The following is a 9,396-nucleotide window of genomic DNA, read 5'->3' as shown; positions in this document are numbered from 1 at the left end:
GTTACGTATTGCTGACTTTTAGAAATCCTTACCGTCTTCTGGGGGCGGAATCACCTTATTCTGGGATGGAATCCTTCAGTATTCTGAGGCGGAATCCTACCGTCTCCTGGGGCAGAATCCTACCGTATTTTAGGCGGAATCCTACACTATTGTGGGGCGGAATCCTACCCTATTCTGGGGCGGACTCTACCGTCTTCTGGGACGGAATCCTACCGTCTTCTGAGGGGAATCCCACTTATTCTGGGACGGAATCCTACCGTATTCTGGAGGCGAATCCTACCGTCTTCTGGAGCGCAATCCTACCGTATTCTGAGGTGGAATCCCTTCCGTCTCCTGGGGCAGAATCTCCTACCGCATTTTTAAGCGAATCCTTACCGTATTCTGGGGCGTGAATCCTACCGCATTTGGGGGCGGAACTTACCGCATTCTGGGCGGAATCACCGTCTTCTGGGGCAGAATCCTACCCTATTCTTCGGACGGAATCCTACGTCTTCTAGGCGGAATCTTACAGTATTCTGAGAAGGAATCCTACCATATTCTGAGTAAGGAATCCTACCATATTCTGAGGCGAATCCCACCGTATTCTGAGGAGGAATCCTACCGTCTCCTGGAGCGGAATCCTACCGTATTCTGAAGGGGAATCCTACCGTCTCCTGGGGCAGAATCCTACCGTATTTTAGGCGGAAACCCACTATTATGGGGCGGAATCCTACCCTATTCTGGGCGGACTCTCACCGTCTTCTAAAGGAATCCACCCTATTCTCAACGGAATCCTACCGTCTTCTGGGGACGGAACTCACAGTATTCTGAGGCGGAATCATTCCGCCCATGGGGCAGAATCCTACCGTATTCTGGAGGCAGAATCCTACCGTCTCCAAGGGTAAATCCCACCGTATTCTAGGGTGAATCTAACTATTCTGGACGGAATCCTACCCTACTCTTGGAAGGAATCCTACCGTCTTCGACGAATCCTACCGTATTCTGAGGCGGAACCTACCATCTCCTGTAGCAGAATCCTACCGTATTTTAGGCGGAATCCTACCCTACTTTGAGGAGGAATACTACCCCTATCTCCCAAATGAATCCTTACCGTCTTCTGGGGACGGAATCCTACCGTTCCTCTAGGGGCAGAATCCTACCCCTATTTTGGGACGAATCCTACCGTATTCTGATGAGGAACTCACTGTCTCCCCAGAATCTCCGTATTCTGAGCGAATCACTGTCTCCTGCGCAGAATCCTACCGTATTTTGGAGGAATCCTACCGTCTTCTTGGACGGAATCCTACCGTATTCTGGGGCGTGGAATCTCTCGTATTCTGGGGACGGAATCCTACCGTATTCGGGGCGGAATCCTACCGTATTCTGTGGCGGAATCCACACCTCCTGGGCAGAATCCTACTCCTATTCTGGGACCGGAATCCTACCGTCTTCTGGAGGCGGAATCCCACCGTATTCTAGCGGAATCATACCGTCTCCTGAGCAGAATCTTCCGTATTTTAGGCGGAATCCTTACCGTATTCTGGGGCGGAATCCTACCGTATTCTGGGAGGAACCCTAACGTCTTCTGGGGCAGAATCCACCCTATTCTCGGACGGAACTTACCGTCTTCTGGAGCGAATCCACAGATTCTGAGGCGGAATCCTTCCGTTCTCGGCAGAATCCTACTGTATTCTGGGGCGAACCTTCCGTATCCGGGTCGGAATCCTACCGTATTCTGGGGGCGAATCCTACCGTATTTAAAGCGAATCCTACCGTATTCTGGGGCGGAATCCTACCGTCTCTGGGTAATCCTACCTATTCGACGGAATCCTACCGTCTTTAGGACGGAATCCTACTGTATTCTGAGGCAAAACCTACCGTATCCTGGCAGAATCCCAGATTCTGAGGCAGAATCCTCACAGTATCCTGAGGCGGAATCCTACCGTCTTCTGGAGCGGAATCCTACCGTATTTTTGGCGGAACTACCTACTTTGGGGAGGAATCCTACCCTATTCTGGGCAGAATCCTACCGTCTTCTGGGACGGAATCCTACCGTCTTCTGGGGGGCGGAATCCTACCGTATTCTGGGACGGAATCTTTATTCTGGAGGTGGAATCCTTCTGTCTCCTGGGGCAGAATCCTACCGTATTCTGGAGACGGGAATCCTACCTCTCCTGGGGCAGAATCTCACCACATTTTTAGAAGCGGAAACCCACACTATTATGGGGCGGAATCCTACCGTATTCTGGAGGCGAATCCTACTGTCTTCTGGGGCAGAATCCTACCCTATTCTCGGATTGAATCCTACCGTCTTCTAGGCGGAATCCTACCGTATTCTAGGCAGAATCCCATCATATACTCGAGGCGGAATCACATTCTAGGGCAGAATCCTTACTGTATTCTGGGGCGGAATCCTCTACCGTCTTCTGAGGCGAATCCTACCGTATTTGGACGGAATCCTACCGTACTTTGGGCGGAATCCTACCCTATTCTGGGCAGAACTTACCGTATTCTGGGGCGTGAATCCTACTGTCTTCTGGGGAATCCTACCCTATTCTGGGACGGAATCCTACTGTCTTTTTGGGGCGGAATCACCGCATTCTCAGGAGGAATCCTACCGTGTTCTGAGCGCGGAACTTACCCTATTCTGGGACGGAATCGTACCAATCTTCTGAGGCGGAATCCTATCGCATTCTGGGGTGGAATCCCACCCGTATTCTGGAGGCGGAATCCTACCATCTTCTGGGTAGAACTCACCCTATTCTTGGACGGAATCCTACCAGTATTCTGAGGCGGAATCCTTCCTTCTCCGGGGCAGAATCCTACCGTATTCTGGGGCGGTATCCTATCGTATTCTGGGGCGGAATCCCACCATTCTGAGGCGGAATCCTACTGCATTTTGAGGCGAATCCTACCCCATCTGGGAGGCGGAATATACTGTCTTCTTGGGGCGGTATCCTACCGTATTCTGGCCGGAATCCTAACATATTCGGGGCAGAATCCTACCGTATTCTGGGGCAGAATCCCCTATTCTCGGACGGAATCCTACTGTCTCTGGGTGAACCTACCGTATTCTCAGGCGGAATCCCACCGTATTCTCAGGCGGAACTTACCCAGACAGAGGCAGAATCCTACCGCATTCTGAGGCGGAATTCTACCGATCTCTGGAGCGGATTCCTACCGTATTCTGAGGCGGAATCCTATCGTATTTTAGGCAGAATCCTACCCCATTGTGGGCGGAACCTTAACCTATTCTGTCGCGGAATCCTACCGTGTTCACGGATTTGCATCCACTGCATTCCAGGTATCCTACTCCTATTCTGGGACGGAATCCCACCCTATCTCGGGCGAACTCACCGTCTTTGGGGGCAGAATTCTACCCTATTCTGGGGCGGAATTTAACCTATTCTGTCACGGAATCCCATCGTTCACGGACGGAATCCTACCGTCTTCTGGGGCAGAATCCTACTTTATTGTGGCGAATCCTACTCATTGTGGGCGGAATCCTACCGCCTTTTTTGGGGCAGAATCCTACCCTATTCTGGGACGGAACTTACCGTCTTCAGAGGCGGAATCCTACTGTATTCTGAGCGGAATCCTACTGTCTCCTGGAGCGGAATCCTACCGTATTCTGAGGCGGAACTTAGTCTCCTGGGGCAGAATCCTACCGTATTTTAGGCGGAATCCTACCCTAATCTGGGCGGAACCCCACTGTATTCTGGGGCGAAATCCTACCGTATTCTGGGGCGGAATCCTACCGTCTTCTCAGGCAGAATCCCACCCTTATTCTAATGGAATCCTACCGTCTTCTGGGACGGAATCCTACAGTATTCTGAGGCAGAATCCTTCCGTCTCCTGGGCAGAATCTTACTGTATTTTAAGGTGAATCCTACCCTAGTCTGGGGCGGAACCTCACTGTATTCTGGAAGTGAATCCCACCTGATTCCTGGGCGGTATCCTACTGTCTTCTGGGGCAGAATCCTACCCTATTCTCTAACGGAATCCCACCGTCTTCTGGGACGGAATCCTACAGTATTCTGAGGCGGAATCCTTCCGTCTCCTGGGGCAGAATCTACTGTATTCTGAGGCGGAATCCTACCGTCTCCTGGGGAGAATCCTACCGTATTTTAGGCGGAACTTACCCTATTGTGGGTGAACCAGCCTATTCTGGGGTGATTCCAACCGTCTCGGGGCAGAATCCTACCCTATTCTGGGGGAATCCACCGTCTTCAGAGATGGAATCTACCGTATTCTGAGGGGAATCCTACCGTACTCTTTGGGGCGGAATCCTACTCCTATTCTGGGGCAGAATCCTACCGTCTTCTGGGACGGAACCTACCATCTCTGGGGGGCGGAACTTACCCTAGTCTGGGACGGAATCCTACCTTATTCTGAGGCGAATCCTTCCGTCTCGGGCAGAATCTACTGTGTTATGAGGCGAATCCTACCTTCCTTAGCAGAATCCTACCATTTTAGGCGGAATCCTACACTATTGTGGAGCGGCATCCTACCCTATTCTGGGGCGGACTCACTCTTCTGGGACGGAATCCCACCGTCTTCTGGGGGCGGAATCCTACCGTATACCAGGCGAACCTACCGTATTCTGAGGCGGAATCCACCGTCTCCTGTAGCAGAATCCTACTGATTTTAGGCGGAATCCTACCCCACTTTGGGGGGAATCCCAACTTATTTTGGGGGCAGAATCCTACCGTCTTCTGGGACGGAATCCTACCGTCTTCTGGGGGCGGAACTTACCGTCTTCTGGGGGCGGAATCCCACTATTCTGGGATGGAATCCTTCCCGCATTCTGAGGCGGAATGTTTGTCCCTGGGGCAGAATCTAACCAGTATTCTGAGGCGGAATCCTACCGTCTCCTGGAGCGGAATCGTACCGTATTCTGAGGCGGAATCCTATAGTCTCCTGGGGCAGAATCCTACTGTATTTTAGGCGGAATCCACCCTAATCTGGGCGTGAACCCTACCGTATTCTGGGAGGAAACTCTACCGTATTCTGGGGCGGAATCCTACCGTCTCTGGGGCAGAATCCTACCCTATTCTCTAACGAAATCCTACCGCCTTCTCTGGGACGGAATCCACAGTATTCTGAGGCGGAATCCTTCCGTCTCCTGGGGCATAATCTACTGTATTCTGAGAGGCGGAACCTACCGTCTCCTGGGGAGAATCCTACCGTATTTTTAGGCGGAATCCTACCCTATTGTGGGGCTGAATCCTAGCATATTCTGAGGGATTCCAACCGTCTTCGAGCAGAATCCTACCCTATTCTGGGACGGAATCCTACCGTTCAGAGATGGAATCCTACTGTATTCTGAGAGGGGAATCCCACCACTTTGTGGCGAATCCCACCCTATTCTGGGGAGAATCCTACCGTCTTCTGGGAAGGAATCCTACCATCTTCTGGGGGCGGAATCCCACCCTATTTTGGGACGGAATCCTACCTTATCTGAGGCGGAATCCTTCCGTCTCCTCCAGAATCTACTGCATTCTGAGGCGGAATCCTACCTCCTGGGCAGAATCCTACCGTATTTTAGGCGAAACCTCCTGTACTGTGGGCCGGAATCCCACCCTATTGTGGGGCGGAATCCTAAAGTCTGGGGCAGAATCGAACCTTATTCTGGGACGGAATCCCACTGTCTTCAGAGATAGAACCTACCGTATTCTGAGGCGGAATCCTACCGTCTCCTGAGCGAATCCTGCCGTATTCTGAGGCGGAATCCTAGTCTCCTGTGCAGAATCCTACCGTATTTAGGCGGAACCTACCCAGTCTGGGAACCCAACGTATTCTGGGGCAGAATCCACCGTATTCTAGGGCGAACTCACCGTCTTCTGGGGCAGAATCCTACCCTATTCTCGGACGGAACTTACAGTATTCTTAGGCGGAATCCTACCGTCCTGGGCAGAATCTTACTGTATTCTGAGGCGGAATCCTACTGTCTCCCTGGGGCAGAATCCTACCTATTCTGGGACGGAATCCACCGTCTTTTGGGGCGAACTCACCGCATTCAGGAGGAATCCTACCGTGTTCTGGAGCGAACCTACCCTATTCTGGGACGGAATCGTACTGTCTTCTCTGAGGCGGAATCCTATCGCATTCTGGGGTGAATCCTACCGTATTCTGAGGCGGAATCACCATCTTCTGGGGTAGAATCCCACCCTATTCTTGGACGGAATCCTTACCGTATTCTGAGGCGGAATCCTTCCTTCTCCTGGGGCAGAATCCTACCGTATTCTGGGGCGGTATCCTATCGTATTCTGGGGGGGAACCTACCATATTCTGAGGCGGAACTTACCGTATTTTGAAGCGGAACTTACCGCATTCGGAGGCGGAATTATACCGTCTTTGGGGCGGTAATCCTACTGTATTCTGGGTCGGAATCCTACCGTATTCTGGGCAGAATCCTACCGTATTCTGGGGCAGAATCCTCCCCATTCTCGGACGGAATCCTACCGTCTTCTGGGCGGAATCCTACCGTATTCTCACAGGCGGAATCCTACCGTATTCTCAAGGCGGAACTTACCAGTATTATGAGAGGAATCCTACCGCATTCTGAGGCGGAATCTACCGTCTCTGGAGCGGATTCCTACCGTATTCTGAGGCGAATCCTATCGTATTTTAGGCAGAATCCTACCCCATTGTGGCGGAATCCTAACCTATTCTGTCGCGGAATCCTACCATGTTCACGACGGTATCCTACTGTATTCTGGGCAGAATCCACCCTATTCTGGGACGAATCCTACCCTATTCTGAAGTGAATCCACTGTCTTTGGGGCAGAATCCCACCCATTGTGGGGCGGAATTTAACCATTCCACTGGCCGAATCCTACCGTGTTCACGGACGGAATCCCACCGTCTTCTGGGAACAGAAACTCACTTTATTGTGGGCGGAATCACCCTATTGTGGGCGGAATCCTACTGTCTTTGGGCAGAATCCTACCCTATTCTGGGACGGAATCCTACCTTCAGAGGCGGAATCCTACCGTATTCTGAGGCGGAATCCTACAGTCTCCTGGAGCGGAATCCTACCGTCTCCTGGAGCGAATCCCATCATTCGCGGAATCCTACCATTCTGGCGCCGAATCCTACCGCATTTGGCAGAATCCTACTGTGTTCTGGGGCGGAATCCACCGTATTCTGGAGAATCCTACTTTATTCTGGGCGGAATCCTACCGTTTCCTGGAGCGGAATTTACTATATTCCGAGGCGGAACCTACCGTCTCCGGAGCGGATTCACCATATTTTGAGGCGAATTCTACCGTCTCCTGAGGCAGAATCCCACCGTATTTTAGGAGTGAATCCACCCTATTGTAGGGCTGAATCCCTAATCTAAGTCGGATTCCTACTCTATTCTGGGGCGGATCCTACCGTCTCTGGGGCAGATTTCACAGTATTTTAGGCGGAATCCTACCGTATTCGGGGCGGAATCCTACCGCATTCTGTTGCGGAATCCCATTCTTGGGGCAAAAATCCCACTGCCTGGACGAATCCTTCCGTCTCCTGGGGCATAATCTTACTGTATTCTGAGGCGGAATCTACCGTCCTGGGGAACCTACCGTATTTTGTAGGTGAATCCCAATTGGGGGCTGAACCTAGTATATTCTGGGGCGGATTCCAACCGTCTTCGGGCAGAATCCCACCCTATTCTGGGGACGAACCACTGTCTTCAGAGATGGAATCCTACGTATTCTGAGGCGGAATCCTACCTACTTTTGTATGAATCCCACCCTATTCCGCAAAGAACTTCACCGTCTTCTGGGAAGGAATCCTACCATCTTCTGGGGAATCCTACCTCATTTTGGGACGGAATCCTACCTTATTCTGAGGCGAATCCTTCCGTCTCCTCGAGCAGAATCTTACCGTATTCTGAGGCGGAATCCTCACCTTCTCCTTGGGCAGAATCCTACCGTATTTTAGGCGGAAAACCTCCTGTGTTGTGGGCCGGAATCCCACCCTATTGTGGGGCGAACCTAAAGTTCGGGGCAGAATCGTACCCTATTCTGGGACGGAATCCATCGTCTTCAGAGATAGAATCCTACTGTATTCTGGAGGCGGAACTCTACCGTCTCCGGAGCGGAATCCCGTTGATTCTGAGGGAATCCTATAGCCCCGGCAGAATCCTACCGTATTTTAGGCGGAATCCTACCCTAGTCTGGGCGGAACCCTACCGTACTTCTGGGCAGAATCCTACTGTATCAACCACCGTCTTCGAGGCAGAATCCTACCCTATTCTCGGACGGAATCCTACCGTCTTCTGGGACGGAATCCCACAGTATTCTTTAGGCGGAACTTACCGTCTCCTGGGCAGAATCTTACCGTATTCTGAGGCGGAATCCTACCGTCTCCGCAGAATCCTACCTCATTCTGGGACGGAATCCTACCGTCTTTGGGGCGGAATCCCACCGCATTCTCAGGAGGAATCCTACCGTGTTCTGGAGCGAATCCCACCCTATTCTGGGACGAATCGTACTGTCTTCTGAGGCGGAATCCTATCGCATTCTGGGGTGGAATCCTACCGTATTCTGAGGCGGAATCCTACCATCTCTGGGGTAGAATCCCACCCTATTCTGGATGAATCCACGACATTCTGAGGCGAATCCTTCTTCCTGGGCAGAATCCTACCGTATTCTGGGGGAACCTATCGTATTCTGGGGCGGAATCCTACCGTATTCTGAGGCGGAATCCTACCGTATTTTGAGGCGGAATCCTACCGCATTCGGAGGCGGAATTATACCGTCTTCTGGGAAGAATCACCGTATTCTGGCGAATCCTACCGTTTCGGGCAAACCATCTATTCTGGGGCGAATCCTCTCTCGGACGGAATCCACCGTATTCTGGGCGGAATCCTACCGATTCTCAGGCGAACACCGTATCTAGGCGGAATTATACCGTCTTCTGGGGCGGTAATCCTACCGTATTCTGGGTCGGAATCCTACCGTATTCTGGGCAAAAATCCCACTCGTATTCTGGGGCAGAATCCTCCCTATTCTCGGACGGAATCCTACCGTCTTCAAGTGGGAATCCTACCGTATTCTCAGGCGGAATCCTACCGTATTCTTAGGCGGAATCCTACCGTATTATGAGGCAGAATCCACCGCATTCTGAGAGCACCATTAGTCTCTGAGCGGATTCCTACCGTATTCTGAGGCGGAATCCTATCGTATTTAGGCAGAATCCCACCCTATTGTGGGGCGGAATCCTAACCTATTCTGTCGCGAATCCTACCGTGTTCACGGACGGTATCCTACCGTATTCTGGGGCAGAATCCCACTTATTCTGGGACGGAATCCTACCCTATTCTGGGGCGGAATCCTACCGTCTTTTTGGGGGCAGAATCAACCCCTATTGTGGGCGGAATTCTAACCTATTCTGTCACGAATCCTACCGTATTCACGGACGGAATCC

Source organism: Homarus americanus, unplaced genomic scaffold, assembly GCF_018991925.1.
Source record: "Homarus americanus isolate GMGI-L3 unplaced genomic scaffold, GMGI_Hamer_2.0 scaffold44060, whole genome shotgun sequence".
NCBI classification, from domain to species: domain Eukaryota; kingdom Metazoa; phylum Arthropoda; class Malacostraca; order Decapoda; family Nephropidae; genus Homarus; species Homarus americanus.
The sequence above is the reverse complement of the archived record's forward strand: the minus strand, read 5'-3'. Positions refer to the sequence as shown.